The sequence below is a fragment of the Electrona antarctica genome, assembly GCF_951216825.1.
Source record: "Electrona antarctica genome assembly, chromosome: 17".
Lineage (NCBI taxonomy): Eukaryota > Metazoa > Chordata > Actinopteri > Myctophiformes > Myctophidae > Electrona > Electrona antarctica.
Window position 1 is genome coordinate 24,638,745 of NC_136798.1, and position 16,771 is coordinate 24,655,515.

Consider the following 16,771-nt stretch of genomic DNA (forward strand, 5'->3'; position numbering starts at 1 on the left):
GATGCAAGTTTGCAGCAGATCTATTTTGTTTACTTGTTGTTTAGCAGAAATGTAAATAGTACAGAGTACAGTCAAACATTGGTCCAAAAGGATATCACAGAAAAAAGTGCTTCTATTCAGGTCCTGTTTACTTTGTATCGCACCTTTGGTTTGATTTCAACCAGTATTTAACTTAACCGTTTGTTTTTTCATTTCAGTTGGTAGGGCATTCCACACGTGTATCCCTTTTACTGAATAAGATGACTGACCAAAGTGGTGCTGCGCATTCATTGCTACCTTGTAGTTGCCATTCTCTGATGCCCTTGTGGTGATTCTATTATTATTATTACTACTACCCAGTCTGTCCCTCAGTCCCTCTAGGACTCATGCCATTTACTCTGATCTTGTCACTCAAGATAAGAGTGTCTTCTAAACGCAGAAATCAACCAAAATCAACATAAACTCCTTAGCTTAGAAGATTGCTTTTTAAGTAAATATGTGATGAACTGCGGTATCACAGTACCAGGTACTAAATAGTAGCTAAATAGTACCAAAATGGGCTCACATGGAACAAACCTCTTTTGGTGCTTTATACTTAAAGCATATATTGAAAGGTGCACAAAGAACCACAGAAGAAACCGCTGACAAAACAATATGTTTTGTGAGTGTATAATCTCACTGGAAGCAGTCATGAGTGGAAAACCTTTCAGCTGCCCTCGGCTGAGATGAGGTAGGACCATTTGAGAAACACAAAACAAAGATAAATGTGCTGCAAGCCAGAAAAGTGCAGATCAGCAGCACTTGTTTATCTCAGGTCCTTGTAAATTCATATGCAGTGCAATAAAGTCAGAGACAGGGTTTCAAAGATGAATGAGGCCCACACCCCGAGTAAATGGTTTTTTTCTTTTACAAACATTGTCATAAAAATTCATGAATCTGCAAAATGACTAGTGTGGTCCTTCTGTGTAAAACAACTGAAACAAAACCAAGCTAAGCAAGGTTTATACCTACTTAAAGTTATCTTCCCTCTTCCCTTCCACAAGATATTTTTTTGTTTTTGTTCTGACTTTTATTGATAGGTTGAAAGTAATCTGACAGGAAATGGGGAGAGAGATGGGGGGGGGGGGGGCACACGCTGCAAGGGCCTTCGGGATCGGGAGCCGAACCCGCGGCACGCCGTCAGGCTGGCTCAGCAGCCTAGTGCCCAGACGGTTGAGTTAACTGTCCGGGCCTTCCCTTCCACTCTCATCAACAGTTTTGGACATGTGGTTAACCAAGTAAGAGTGCATAATACATTCATAGTCCTTCATACAGCTGAACCAAATTCAAATTTGACTCAAGGTGCTTTGCATGGCATTTCCCTTCTCTCTCCTACCTGTCTCTTTGTTCATCTGAATAAAGCATGACATACCCCAAATAGAAAATAACAAAAATCCCAAAACAAACCCCCTCAAAAACCGGCTTGGACATGAATGCCAAAAAATGCAAGTAATTCAACAAGAACTAAAATAAATAAATAAATAAATAAAAATACAGCGATATGTTGGGAGATGTTTTTTCTTCTTGCTGCCTATATATCATAAGGCTGCAAGGCGAGGCTCCACAGTGCCTGATAGTTCTACAGGATGCATCACATTTGCAGCGGTCCATTAGTTTTACAATCTAAAAAGTGGATGTTACGTTAGTGGATTCCTGCAGACGCATTCCATAAGCCTGAGCCTTATTGTCTGCTTACTGGTGGTGGACTGGTGGTCGTGTGTGAGGTTATTAAAGTTTAACGATATACTTTTATATCCAAGTCCTCCCTTTTAATAACCCTGATTTCCCAGATTTTCTAACCCTTCATTGTATGAGGGTGTCACACGTCGAAAAACTCACAACACCGACCATGCATTGTGAGCTTGTAGATCTGCTTTTCCAGTGTGCGACACTTTCAAATGACAAAGCATAAATTAGACAATAGAGTGAAATTAAGAGAGAGTTAAGATGATTAATTGTATGATACAAATCAATCACACATGCACATAATATAAACAGAGTGTCAGATATATGGTACACGGTTAGAAGAAATGGATTCGGAAATGAGGCAGTTCAAATAGCAGCAGACAGTAGTACAGTATAAGTTTCAGCAATAAAAGAGCTACAGATAAAGTAGTCCCTTAAGTTTCACATGCAGGTGAGACATAATTTAGCAATTGCCAGCATATATCAGACATGTTAGTGTAAACATAAGTGGCAGTTCCAGTGCGCGCTCTCTCTCTCTCTCTCTCTCTCTCTCTCTCTGATCTCCAGTTCAGACGCACAGGCGTTTTCACTCACATACACCCACATGCACTTCACACATGCACATCACACTACTCATGTTTCAGAATCCAGATAGATCCATCGATTCTCCTCTCCAGCACACACACATTATCCTATATGTACAACATACATCCTTTACACGCACAGTACACTCACACACAATACAAGTGAACACGCACATCAGAAGGACGTACATCACATACACATGAAATGGGGTCCCTTTCCATTTGTTTGCCCTGCCAATGTTATAATATATAAACAGGAAGTACTCAAACCACAGTGAATGTCCTTCTCGTGCACCAGGAAAGATTGTCTCTGAGTTTTGTATGCTATATTAAAATTGGCATAAGGGAGGACAGACCTCTGACATCACGTTAATGCCCGGGGAACCATGCAGTGATAGTCAAATTAATGTTGTAACTACGAGTGTACACAATAGATAATATCCCCGTTTACCCTCCCCCTTACCCCCAGATAGACCCTGATAGAGAGATAATAATAGTTGGGATGAGGATGTGGCGGAGAAAATAATCTGCATAAACACCCCCACTACATCAGGACATTGTGATACTGCAGCTAAAACTGCTTTAGAAGCCAGACAGAAATGACATGGACTGGTTATATCAGAGTGGTGATTTAAGCTCAAACCATTAGAAATATATTTGAGGGACATAAACAATATGATATTAAATATTAAAAACTGTTTTAAAATGCATGTTGTAGTTCCTTTAACAACTGGAAAATATTGATTATCATATGACAAATATTCTAAAACCATCTTATTCAGGGAATAATAAAGGAGATACTTATAGGTCAGCTATAAATAAATGAATGAGAACAATAGAAATTATATTACAATTATGACCGCAACTATGAATTATTTAGCAATTACTCTATCGGGGGGCACAGTGGCACAGTCGGTAGTGCTGTCGCCTCACAGCTAGAAGTGTGGAGTTTGCATGTTCTCCCTGTGTCCCCTAAGGGTAGGTACTGTACCCTCACAAAAACATGCAGTAATCCTGGTCTCTAAACTACCTCCCCCTGACCAGCCGGGGCACCTGATGGAAGGGAAAGGAACTGGTCGGAATAACGTGTTCCTTCCACGTGCTACGTCCGGCCGTGGAAACTCTCCCCTGTCAGGTGAAAAGACCTGACAGGTTGCAAAATAGTGGGATAAAAAAAAATTACTCTATCGATTACTTTGTTGATTAATCAAATAATCTTGAAGCATGTTTTTTTTTATAATTAGTAAAAACCTTTTATATATCACCGATATTCTGGGGAAAAAAAGGTCTTTAAACGCACCCTTTAGTTACAGTTAAACTCAAAGCATCTTTTAGCGTAGTAACAGCCAGCCCAACTCAGTGTGTCCAATATGATTGTGTGAACAATAACATACCAACCCTCCACTCAGCTAACATGAACGCCTTGGATTTGCTGTTGGCATGACAACCACCCAGGATTGAGATGGCTATGTCACATGACACAGCCAAGGTTGAGTGCAAACACACAATGAATGGGAACATAATATTCTATTTGGCACTTTATTCCCCAAGCAAAGTATTCACACTCGTGAGTCGTGACCAGTGAACCAGATAAATAAATAGATGAAAGAAGTCAGTAACAAGACGTTCTGTGGCAATTAGCTCAGGAACATCAAATTGGTGAAAACATGAGTGGCCCTCCTACATGCGACCTCGTAGAAACCATTTATTACAGCCCAGAAAGGTAACAAGGGCAACTGCTGCTTTTCAGCTTTTCTGGGAAGTAGGGCTACCTGTCCCGTCCTGTTCATGGAACTTTGGTTGACGATTCATTTCTCGTACAAATAGTTGCAATTGCTGATTTAAGTGGTGTTATTGACATTGAACATTGTGACAGAAATTACATTTCTACAAAGCCTTTTAGGCTTTGTAAACAAAGATTGCACAGGCCAGATATGACAAATGAATGGACTGAAATATTTGCAGAAATCACTGACAGTGACCGGTTCCAATAGTCAAAATAAATAATGTACTAAAACAGGCCATACAACAAATACTTTTATACTATACAATAATAGCAGAAATAATGGAAAAGTTATTACAACTCTTACAATCACGCAAAAATAATTTGCGAGGAAGCGATTATGTTGTGACAGGCGGACCGACAAAAGAAAGAAGAAATATTATTTAAAAAAAACCACCTGCTACATGAGCGGGGCTGAGCTCTGGTGTCATGGCAACTGCATCCATCTAAATGAGGTGTTGGTGTTGCTCCATCACAGTATGGCAGACTTCTGGACAGACATGGAACGCAGGTCCCAGCTGGAAGCGTGCTCGCTGGTGACAACTCACTCATCACACTGGCCCTGCTACTGGCTACCAGCCCACACTCTGTCACATTAGCATATCAGCAGTGGTGCCGATACAACTACTCAGATACTGAGGCCCATTCTACAAAGGCCTCCTGAATCACTAGTTCTCAGTCCTTCAAGATAAAAAAAAGACAAAAAAAATCAAAAGAAAAGAAAAATAGCAGATGTACAAGCTCGCAGCGTGCACAAAGTGACATGCTGTGAGGTTGCATATCTGCTATTTTTGAATAGCCAACGCTAAAATGTTAATTTGAATTAAAAGTATAGAGTAGACGTCTTGGAATCCGAAGGTTCCCGGTTTCAAGTGTCCTGGAGGAAGACTCTTAAATACTGCTCCCGATGAGCAGGTTGCATGGTGTCCTCCACCATTGGTGGAATACATTGTTAACCCTGGTCACCATTGTGACCCTGAAAGTGCTTTCAGGGTCAGAGTTACAAATGGATGAATGAACATTGTGTGCGTAGAGATTTTGTATAACAAACTTGATACTATAGGTGTACAGACAGTGGACACCCTGGTTTTCCCTTCAGATTGAGCCAGCAATTCCAGAGATGACCATCATTTTTTAAGGAAGGCTAGGCTAGGAAGGGAAATCAAATTATTGGTGTAAATTCGAGCTCAAATAGGATTCTTTGGCTCCTACAGGAAGAGGACTATTATTTTGAAAATCATACGGTTTGCTCTACACTGGTCACTCCTAGGGATGGAATTGAAAACCATATCACACCTCGGATACCCAATAAACCTCAAACCGGTTAATCGGCTGCCTGCTGCTACTTTACGCCTGCCAGTGGGTAGCTTCGGCAGGAGGATGTAGCGTGTGGACAGGAACACCGTATTCCTCACAGTTCAACTCCCCTGCTGACAGGCGCCCTTGACCAACCTGTGAACGCTGTGAAGATCACCCCCCTCTCCATCCAGCCTCCCTCCATTAAACAGGTTTACTTTGTTGTAACGCTTGGCCAAGCCAGACGCACCACAGAGGATTCAAGCCCCGGCCTAGTCTCCGTGGCGGTGATGGTGGGCAGGAATGGTACCCCCACGCCAGCTGAGTGAGCACCCCTACAATGATTGGTTGAGATGGATGGGGCAGCGAGCAACTATCCATTCATTTATTAGCGATAACATCAAATGATGATTTTTTCATATATCTACAAACTGAGTGAACACAATTATTTGCATAGTGAGAATAGCAGATCTACAACATTTTTGTTATATATATATATTTCACCTATAATGACATGCACCAAAAAAGGAATAAAATATGAATGAAATTAGTAAATTAATGATGTTTGATTATTTTTTTATAATCGATTAAATGGATTAGTTCAGAGTGGCATTGGTGAGGACAAAGCCAGGACAGTGTCCTGACATTTATTCTGTGGGTGGACTACAGTACAGTAAGGATGTCTGTAATAATGGGAGAAGCCCATTTTGGAATAATGTCAATGCGAGTAACAGCTTGTGTTTCTTCTTGCCATTAAGCAGATTACTTTATTTGTAGATTTTGTACCCTCAGAAATGTGGCTTAAGGGAGCGCTTCATAGTCTAAATTGCAGCATAAAACCACAAGTCTATGCCCTTTCCTGCGGTGGGTAAGCACACACTGTTCAGAGCTTAGATTTGTACGATGTTTTATACTGTGCCCCTGAGCTGCACAATAGTGAAAACCTATTACTCTGAAAGGCACCAAAACATATATGCTACTGCATATGACAGTGTTTTTTCCTCATCCCTGTGAGAATCACAAAGCTTCCAAACATACTCAGATCAAAACCCCAACCTGAACATTATTTAGAACAAATATTAGAAATACACACTAGAATGGAAACATGTACTTGCCACCTCATAATACTTAATAATAATACAGCTATAATAACTAGCCAGGGTTAAGGCTATATTCCCTTGGCATGGAAAAGTTTGGGAACCACAAAGTATTTTATTCATGTTAATAGCTCTTATCTTCTCATTGCTTCTGCTCAGTAAATCACTGTGAGAATGGGTAATAATAATATATATACATATTATGATAGTTATGACTTCAAATTGCTTGACTGAAGAAAGGGTTGAGGCTTGTAGCAGCTCTGAAATGTTCCATCTTATCCAATCCAATATAATATCAGCATTAATATGCTGTCCTCAAAGATGGAGTTTTATTACAGCGCCCTGCCCTCGAAGAGAAGAAAGGTCTCTAATGGTCTACCACTGCTCCTTCCACTCAGCTAAAGCCTTCAGACAAAGAAACATTAAAGCCTTAAATTAGAATCTAAGTAGTCTTTTCTTTTAATGATGACTGGAGTCTCCCAGGAGTGACTCTGCACTTGTCGTGGTCCGCTCCTTTTCCCCCCGTCTACAGCAAATCTCTTTGCCGATCTACAAGCTCACAACATTGTGAGCTTGTAGATCCGCTATTTCCGTCTAATGTTCGACCCCCAGAATAGTGACGCTGGGGTTCATGTTGTTACAATGTAAATGTTATGCAATGTATCACTGCATAGAAAGCCTACGGATACCGTCTTTAAACAGGGATGCTTACAGTCTGTAGATAGGCCTTTATAATGAGATTGGACACAGTAAATTCTGATAAGTGAGAACACACTGTCAGTCTTCCACGGTTCTTCAACAGAAGCGTGCTATTTTAATGAGCTATAGGCTACCAGGACGCCATCAAACCAAGGAGACATTCAACAATGCTTTCCAATATTAATCCGCCACGGATAACTGAAACAGCAGCAAGCTTGTTTTTTGAGGGGCTCAATTGAATTCGAGGGTCTCTCTTTGATGTGGCCGAGGAGTCCAACATCTTCAAATAAATCCCACTAAAGAATGAAGCCATAATTCAGCTCGGCATCACTTCATGGAGCATCTGCACTGAGCTACACAAAGGCCTTGTGCAGTGGTTGTACAAAGGTTTTTCTCTCCCCCTCATTTCCTTTCAAAGCTCACCCACGCTATTATATCCTTTACAGACACCCCCTCAAACTATACTTCCGATATGATTTTTGTTTTACATTGTTGTATTTCAAAACTAGTACTGTACATATTATTAGTAATAATAGTATTAGTAATATAGTACAAATCGCAGTCGGGGTCCAATTTCAGACAGAGGGTGAAATTTGTATTTTGCTCTTATACTATAATGTCTTTGGCTCAGATGTATTTTCCATTCATCACATTCTGAATAAATATGGACTGGAGTTTCCTACATCAAAAAGAATCTGAGCATTGCGAGGCGGCATTTATAGGCTACGGACACGTTCATTTTTCACACCAGGCATTTCTCGTATTTCGTTCTATCACATTTCTTCCGAGGCAGTCAGTGCTTTGAAAACCACAGCGTGGCTACTGCAGTAAGACACTGGTACTATTAGAGTGTCCTCCTCGAGTGTCTCATCTGAATGGATCAAATGATCTGCTAGTGATACCAGGCCTCATGAGTGTAATGTTACAGGTAGCATAAGCAGAGCCACAGAATCAGACGGCCGGTGAGAGATCACCATGATGACAACTTGACAAGTAGGAAGATAATCTTGCAAGTCGTCACTGTCGGGTGGAAACCTTGTTTGTCCATTAAAATGGTTACTAAAATAATAACCTGTGTCCCAATGGGTCCAATCATAATATAGTTACTTAGCCAAAATCTTTTGTTAATACTTAAATATTATAAAACCTGCAGACATAATTTACCGCTTTCACTTTCGAACCTGATCACAACTAGCGAAAATAGCTGATCTAACAGTAGCCTACAAGACTTTTGCTCATTTTGTGGTAGACTCTTGTATGATGCACGGAATTAAAAAGCACCATTACATGGAAATACAAGGCAGCAACAAAGGACTGCACCATGTGGGATGCTGGTTGCTTCAATTACAGTGGGACCAGTCAGGCACCCTAATGCCCTCTAAAAGACATGGAACAAATTCACCTCCATTTGTTTTACTCTGATTTATAACAGCAAAATAGTAGTAAGAAACTATGACACTAATATGATGCCACAGAAAAACACAATAGAGCATGCACATCCACTAACTAAACGCCAGGTGCCGGCCTGTGGTAAACAATAGAAAATAAATTAAGGTCCCACACTGGAATAAGCTCCAAAGCTTAAAATGTATTTAGGTTCCTTACACCATATTGGACAACTATGTGTCGATTATGGTGTAAGGAACCTCAATACATTTTATATTTTCTTTTCTTTACTATAATATGATGCCACCCGTTTCCCGGCGGAGAGGAATTCATACGTGAGCCTGAAAAGTTCTTCATGGAGGAGTCCATTTCGCTTCACCTTGACCTGTCCCCGAGGACAAAGTGATGATAGTATGTCATAGAATGAACAAGGGCCAGGCCCGCTTCGTGGCTTGAGTGTGAAACACGAGCCGCCCAGCTGCTGATAAAACCCTATAGTGTAACATGACTTCAGTCCCAATAACATCAGTGGGAAGCAAGTAAACTCCTCTGAATATTGTGTGCACATTGTGCTGCACCCTAGAAATAGGGCAATCGTCCATGGCCAACTGCTGCTGCTTAATCAACTGTATTAATCATGAAAACAATATTATTCTACCTGGATTTGCATCAATCAGATTATCATATGCAGTAGCAGCATCTTCCCCACACAACCCCACACTACTTTGGATCACTGCACTCAGTGCACTGGTTGTGTACAGTGGTGTGCGTACATAATCAGATGCAAAACCATTATTTAGAATAGCAAATGATGAAAACAATATGTCGGGCAGCGGATGATGGCACTGCAAGAGTAATGAGATGAGCAGTACTCTCCAGCCAAACCTGATTTCCTATCCAGATTAAAGTCAGGTTTTATACAGTCTGAAAGGAATTTGAATCAAATCTGGTTTGCATAAGAACAATGTTTCTCCAAACTGGATAGTCCACAAATCAGACTTGGGCTGCCAGTCAGGCCTACGTTTGTTACTTACTGGGTTTCATTCCTGCATGAGCTGTGTGTCAGCCAGGCTGTGCTTGAAGGTGTTGAGCTGGGTGAGTGGGCGTCCAGGGCTTTCTTCTTGTTGGCCACTTGGCCTACACAGCTTCGACCACTTCTCATCCAGGTGGAGCTGCTTCAGGGGGTCCAAATCCACACAGAGCTGTTGCTTTGATCTCGGTGTTCTTCTTTTTGACCGTCTGCCTCATTAGACCCGTTTTGGACTCCCGGTGTTCATTTTGGTATAAAGAAAGGAATATTTGGCACAAACAGTCTTTGACAGATGCCAAACCAACCAGATCTAGGGCCAGCTGCCCTGCAAACTCAAAAAATATGTAAACGATCACTCATTATGCCAGTTAGGGAGGAAAACATAATACTGTTTATCAGCCAGCCTTGAGGCTAAAATATGGGTTTTAAGTTTATTTATTTTTATTGATTTCACCAATCAGGTTTTTAAGAAACCCACAACATTATGGAAATTGGGGCCATTTGAAAAAAAAAAAACAATACCCTTTGAGGATGGGATAGAAAAAGCACCCTTTTGTAGAAAGTCAATGGAATGGTCAATTCCAAGATTTTACTTGCAAGAACAAATTCATTGAATTAGCATAATTCAAATATAGCTGCGCTCGTCAGCTTAACGAATACAGAAGTGCTGAATACATTTATTAATGTTAATGTCATCTACTGTTGACAAGCCTGGTTTCACTTTGTTGACTTAAAAATCACACCTGTGTGAACTGAGTGGTGTAAGGTCTTATATAGACTGATCAACTGTGAAATCACACCCGTGTGAACTGGGTGACCATAGCAACCATGCTAATTTTTTGGTACAAACAGACACGTAAACTAACAAAGCTGAAATCACACCCGGGTGAACTGGGTGACCATAGCAACCATGCTCATTTTTTGGTACGAACAGACAGACACGTAAACTAACAAAGCCAGTTGTAGGAGTGGTTTACACCACTCAACAAAAAGAGTACATAAATGGAGTTCAATTCCCAAAGCCAGATATTTTTTGTATACAGATATACAGTTATGTAGGTACTAGTATTTCATTTATATCTTATTTTAGATGTGTTGCTGTGAATGCTGTATGGAGCTTTAACCACCCTCCCTATTTTGGGGTGAACATTTGATGAAAATCGCACATCTACTGTACATGCTCACAGCTTGTAGATCAGCAATATTTTGTTGACGAGATCATATCAAGATCCATTATATATTCAGCATTTGAGCCACGGACACCATTTGAGATTTTGCCTCTCAGACCCAAAACGTTGAATATTTCATTGGATAGGATTTTGTCCACAATTCCATGCCTGTTGATCCATCCAACCATCCATCTTCCACCGCTTATCCGTAGTCGGGTCGCGGGGGCAACAGCTCCACCAGATAGCTCCAGACTTCCCTCTCCAGAGCAACATTAGTGACTTCCTCCTGGGGGATCCCGAGACGTTCCAAGGCCAGTGAGTCGATGTAATCCCTCCATCTGCGCCTTGGTCTGCCCCGGGGTCTCCTCCCAGTGGGACGTGCATCGAGGACCTCCCTAGGGAGACGCTCGAGGCCTCCTAACCAGATGCCGTGTTGATGTAAATACCATAAGAGAGATAACAGGCAAACGAACAAAATAACAATTATTTTACATTCTCTAATTGTATACACTTCTTGTACAGTACAATAATGTAACTCTTGAGAGCGTCAAATGAAACCAAATGGACCCGGACCACTGGTTGAAAACCCCTGGTATAGAGGGGGAAAAATGTAGGGGGCCACGTTTATGGTCCAGGGGCACACTGGCCAACAAAGTAGTGTATCGTCTGTTATTATGCAGTAGGCCTATTCAAAGTGTGAAACTTTTGTGTGACGCTGTAGTATGATCAAGTAGACTCTACTTTTTAGTTTTTTCGTAAATGTATGCTCTACTTAGTAGAGCATACATTTACAAAAAAACTAAAAAGTTAGAATATGGAGACAGTGAGAAATGATAGGCCTATATGTTTATGATTTACATAAATGACGCGACAGATTCAGACGGTCTCCTGCATGACCTTGTCATTAATAAGACACCTGTCCTTTTCTCTGTTGAAAAGAGTCTGGTCCATTAGCACCTCATTGTGCACACATCAATACGTGCCACACATTCAGTCATCTCATTACATTCGCAGACAACGAAGGAAGAAACGAATGACTACCGTCTAGCATTTTTGAGGGGCGCTAGCCCCTCCTATGCCCAGCATTGTGTCCCCCCCATAGCAATGATTTTATTGGCTGAGGGCTTAAAAAGTGAGGATCCATAAGTGATTGGCCGGAATGTGATGATGTATGATGATAAGAGCGCCCCTCACTTCACACAAGTGTGATTTTTATCCCTTACACTGTAAGGGATAAAAATCATGTGGCATACTGTAAGGCTTACAGTATGCTTACAGCCACATTTCCAAGAAAAAGCAAGGCTTAAAGTTTACACTAACAATTTGCTTCAAACAAAAAGGATAAAACAAATTTCTTATTGTTTATGTAAATTCAGTTTTGAAAACTACTTCAGCAGAAATTACCATCCTGCACTGAAACCAAAGCTACCCAAACCCTTCTCCACAATCCACCGTCTGTGTGTAACAGATTTCAGGATTATCACACTGATTTACGGGAGATTATTTCAGTTTGCATGCAGCATAATCTTGAGCTGGGCGGACATTCGGGGACAAATCTCAGTTGGCACTGGCAGTTTCACATTCTACGCTGATGAAGATACATTTATGTTCACGGGGGAATTGCAGGAGGAAACGTAGAACATTATCCTGGCTGAGACATCTAATGATGTCACATGAACCACAGCGTCGCTATTCTGGGCAGGTCAAAATAGGCAATCAGTGAAAATAGCCGACCCACAAACTCACAATGTGTCACACTGCATTTGTGAGCATGTCGATCGGATAAATCAATAATAGAATCATGTGGATCTCAGGATCCACATGGGAACAGCGTGGCTCCAATGTGCATGTCAGACATCATGTGATCAGCATGTGACATGACATCAGTCACCTATGATAGATGATGATCTATGATGTCAGTTGTACGACATGTCTATGCTTTATGACTCAAAAGTGTGGTTACAGTGCGGTCACATGCAGCCCCATTGACATAAAATGTAAGCCAAATATATTTAAAAAGTACAAAACATGTCATGTTTTTCATGGCGATACTTCTGTGGCCTACTGGCAGTGTAAAGTTTGGTGCTGATCAGTCCAACGGTTTGTGAGATTTGCTCCAGACACTTCGACACAGACTCACTCTCTCTCCCCTCTCCCTCTCTCTCTCTCGCTCTCTCATAGCTTCTTGCAGATCCATGCCATAAAACGGAGGGGGCAAAGTGTAGTCTCCCCGACTTAAGTATATAGGGTTTGACTTTCAGAAGACAAGACCACCCACACATATGTTCACCTTCACTCATCAATAATGTGATGAGGGGAGACGAGATCAGCTGATGTGTCTTCCTAGTGTACCTTTGGGACCCTGCAGAGGATATTATCCATATCCAAGCCATTATCACAGCAGAGGAAAGCCACAGGGCATGGTCATTGTGGGTCTACAGAGGGCTGTCAGACTGAAATATCCAAGCAACCGCACATATTAGAATATTAGACGCTGCGACAGCCTTGAATAATGAAGATCATGTGGATAATTTGCTGCTATGATAATGTTATCTGAACCTCTGAGCTCAGGAGGAGTTTCAGTGGATGCGTGCATCTGAATTCTCTGGTTCAGAACTGGGTAGCATGCACATATTGTAAGACAAATGTAGAAAATACACATGTAATTAGGGCTGGGCGTTATGGACAAAATGAAATATCACCAAATACCTCAGTATCGATATTATGATGACATTGTATTTCAACAATTTTCTGTTTCTGGACAATAAAAAAGCTCACAAATTATCGCATTGTGAGCTTGTATAGACCGGCTAATTTAGAATTATTTTAAATTATAAAATAGGGCTTAACATAAACTGATTAACTGACTAAAACTAGCAGGAGAAAAGCATACGGTATAATAATACGATATCTCAAATCCCAGACAATATCTAGTCTTTCATGTCACTCATGATACTTATCCATATACATGAAATATTCAAAAAACTTCACAGTATAGTCTCCTTGTCACTAGTCCAATAATAATAATAAAAATCATACCCGTCTGAAGTGAGTGGTGCTGTACTGTACTACGTACTGTACTGTACAAGCCCTCCTCCCTGGCCTGTGTGTGTGTGTGTGTTAGGCTGCGCAACGTCCTGTTATGAACGATTCAAAATCGATTCATAATTTCCAAAAATCGTTTTTCTTTTTAACTCGTTAGTGAGTGTCTCTCTAGTCTCTGTGCCTAACAAAACAAAATACATATACATGGATGCACCTGGGACGTATCCTCAGTGATGTATCCCAAGGTCATCGGGGTTTCGGGTCTCCCAACATCATACCCCTCACTCAGGTGACCCAGCCGGGGTGATCAAGTCCCGACTTACGTCCCAGTAGCTACCCTCGATCAGTCCCATTAGGGAAAAACCAGGGCCACACAATCCGTTCCTCCTGAACTACTCTGCCGGGACTGGGAGGTACCATTCTGGCGCGTGGAAGGACTAGGCTCTGTGGGTTGACTCCTGTCCGGGCCCCTCTTACATCTCACCAGGTCCACTCCTGCTCTCACCAGGTCAGGCCCTGTGCGTTGCACCAGACTCCCAGCACCAGGCACTTTATTCAGGAATGGTGGATTCTCGAGCTGCAACGGTTCCGCAGGCTCCACCTTGCCCTTGGTGGTGCCGCAGGCTCCGCTTGAGGCTTGAATGGCCCTCCTAAAGGCCTCACCGTGGGTTTGTTGGGCTTCTTCCTCACGGAAGACACAGGCTGGGGCGCCAACCCATACTGCTCCCGGGTGCACAAGTGATTGAGTTCAACCTGTGCAATACATTATGGGTTTCTGCATACTTTGCATGTGTGCATTTTTACTACCAGCTAGCCTAAGCCTACCAATTTTATTCATTTTTACATCAGTTTTTACTTGAATGTATTGTTCTGATAACTGAGTGTGTCAGACTCAGTCAGAAGCTAAAATGTGTTGTACATGTTGTCTTGGATTTACCTTTGTGTTCACATCATTCAGTTGATAAAACCTACAACAAGCTTTTTTAAGAAATGTACTGAGCTGCTTTCATGCCAGAAGACTGGAGTAGATCGTGATGAAATCCAATGTATTGAATCGAGAATCATTTTGAATAGAGAATCGTTTTGAATCTGGGAAAAGAAAAATTGAATAAAAAAAAAAACGTTTTTGGATTGAGAATAGAGTTGAATCGATTTTGAATCGAATCGTGACCCCAAGAATCGGAATCGAATCGTGGGACACCCAAATATTCACAGCCCTAACAGGTACGCAGTGGCGTATCTACAATAAGGCAAATCCATTTCTGCCTGGCCAAAATCTATACACTGAGGACAAAAACAAGACCTGAGAACTATTAGTGGACAGCGGATTGGCCGTTGCGCGTATAGAGCACGACCCTCAATCACCCAGTGTAATGCAAATGCATGCCTTTCAGCCTTTGTATCCTACTGTCTGGCAGGTATATCTCCCTGGAAACGCCACTGCAGGTACGGACAAAGCCAGGGACATACATTGCTGTCTATAGGAGTGGTTAGCACTACTCAATAATAATACCGGTAACTGTGTCCCCTTTAAGCTGTTGATATTTGATGGAGTACATTTGCACATACTGTATGTAGAATTTGTCCTCTGCATTAACTTAGATTAGGAGTGGTGACTGAGAACTATTAATACAGCACCCAGGGAGCAGTTAGGGCCTGAAGAGGGTCAAGAGTCTTGCTCAGTAACAACATGACACTGGGCTGGGAGGCAAACAGATTCCATGCCACCCTAATGATCAATGTTGCAGTGCCATTTGAATGAGTTAGTGTTCATTTCTTAGTCGCCAAACTGCGGAGAGGTTGAAGAGAGACTCCTTCGAATGAGATTTGCGATTAATCTTCTGGCAGGGTACCGCAATACCTGCCACAGTCCCCCGTCTCTCCAGTTTCTTAATTTGTTAGGTACCTTCTACGGCTACTCGGCCAGACACCTAATGACAGTGAAATGGAGTGACGGATGGGTGAGCACCGCCGGCCATATAATACTTTATATGAATGAAGGATGAACTTGGGAAAGAGCCCTGTGCCGGTAACCGTCTCTAAACAGTTCATCATGAACCTGTCTAGTAGTTTACTGTTGCTGGAAATTCTATTCTTTAGCACAGAGCAGCAACAGCAGCAATGTTGTTTGTGCATGAACCAAATTAACATTTCCTCCGTCTGACTGTTGATTGGTCAAAACAGGAAATTAATGTATGAGTCAGTCCATTTTTGTTTTCACTGTCAGAAAACAAGGGGTGAAGTGATTGTGCTCTTGTCATAACATGAGGACAATCACTTTGTCCCTTCATTTGGGGAGTCTATCTGGCAAAGGAGCGTGAATGTACAACCAATCTGGTTGGATAACAGGACAAGGACGTCTGCAGTCTTCACTGCAAGCCTTGCTGAGTCTAGTAGATGTATTCAACAAGTGGTTGTTAACCCTATTCTATTTTACAGGGGTAGGATATTTTACTTTTTATTTTTTGCATTTTTATCCCACCCTGGGTTTTTAACCACTTACGCCATATTTTGCACCTTCAAACATTTCTGAAAAGTCAAAATCAACCAGCTCACCACAACACATTCTAGATATGTTATTTTTGCTACCATTAACATCTTTGGACCTGCCCAAAGATGCCAGCAGGGTGTAAGTTGTCAAGGATGGAAATGTCAGCAATTGGCCTTGTGGTTAGACTTAGAGTGTCCACCCATGGGAGGTTGGTGGTTGGGTCATACAAGGACTAAAGAATGGCACTCAGCATCAAGTGTTGGATTAGGGGTCCCTGCAACAGTGCAACATACTAGCGTCATGTCCAGCAGATGTAGTTCATCAAGCCGCAACATGCTACAGAAACAGGATAGGCTTCGGGCCACACAACCATATCATGGCTCGGAAACGGTTGGCTACTTACTATGTCCAGGCTCAATTTGGACACATCTAATGGCTAGATTGCAATGAAATTTGATGTTTTTTTTAATGATAGGGGCAGGTATAA